Source organism: Octopus bimaculoides, chromosome 16 (genome assembly GCF_001194135.2).
Source record: "Octopus bimaculoides isolate UCB-OBI-ISO-001 chromosome 16, ASM119413v2, whole genome shotgun sequence".
Classification (NCBI taxonomy): domain Eukaryota; kingdom Metazoa; phylum Mollusca; class Cephalopoda; order Octopoda; family Octopodidae; genus Octopus; species Octopus bimaculoides.
The window spans coordinates 51,825,156-51,826,233 of NC_068996.1; the positions used below are offsets into that span (position 1 = coordinate 51,825,156).

A 1,078-nucleotide genomic window follows, 5' to 3' on the forward strand; every position below is an offset into this window, starting at 1 on the left:
ATGTGAATAATATACAAGAGCAACAAAATAAGAAAAGAAAAACAATGGAAGTTAAAAGGAAAAAAAAAATTTAGACGCCCCAGCATGGCCGCAGCTCTCGAGCTGAAACTAATTAAAGAGTAATTGATGGATGAAAAAAAAAAGGAATGATATAATAAATAAACGTAACGGTAGGTGAGAAAAATCATTTATAAACTTTGGTTTCTTTTGGAGAAGAATAATAGTAGATGAGAAAATGAATGTAACGCGCTTTTTCTCCTCATGTTTGCAATATTGAAAGTACTTGAGACAGTTGCGCACCAAAGACAGATTGATCGAAGTCAGAGAAATCTTTCTAGAAATAGAAATGAGCTTTGTACAAAGTTTACCTTTAATTATGATATCATTCAAAACCGGTTCTTATCGTCTGGAAAAGCTTAAGTAGAAATTTTTTCTCTTGAAAAAGCTTAGAAAATGAGTGATCTGACGTAGAGTCTTTGTTAAAGATCAGAAAAATAAAATGAATATGAAACATTCACGAAATCTCCACAATTAACAAAAAAGAAATTACTTTCAATGTATGGAAGTAACAACATAGATCTAGATAAAATGTTTTATACAAGTAGAGAAATATAAAGATAACGGTAATATATACCTGAGTGTAATTGTTTCAGCTGAAAAGGAATTGTCCGCATCCGCTAAAGGTACGTTCCTAAACGCAGGTCACACAAGGCTGAACTGATAATCTATGGTAACCCGACACAGACATAATCCACCACTAACGGTATTTTCCATAAATTTTCCGATCTCAGCGCTGGTTGGTCAAAAAGCATTCATTAAAGATGCGAAATATATTCAATGAAATCGAGTCTAGAGTTTTACATAAATAATTCACAATACTCACATGTGATTTTATATAATATTCTACGCAATAATTAAATATACCGTTTTTTTCTTCAATTTCTTTTCTAAACTATTTCATATCAACTTTGAAATAAACTGAACAAAAAGAAAAATGTTAATTATGTCTTTATTTTTAGTAAAAGGTTATACATATATACAAGCGCAATTTCTCGGTTACTGGAAAAATATTCATAAT

The 1,078-nt window shown here is 30.3% G+C and overlaps 1 protein-coding gene across 1 annotated transcript in view; it reads right to left on the reverse strand.

The window, feature by feature from the left end:
• Positions 1 to 777, reverse strand: part of LOC106876957 (sodium- and chloride-dependent taurine transporter) — an 87,888-nt gene extending 87,111 nt beyond the window's left edge. The window contains exon 1 of the mRNA XM_014925737.2: positions 635 to 777. The gene's annotated coding sequence lies outside the window, so the exon portion shown is untranslated. The remainder of the gene's footprint in view (positions 1 to 634) is intronic.
• Positions 778 to 1,078: the final 301 nt, after the last annotated feature.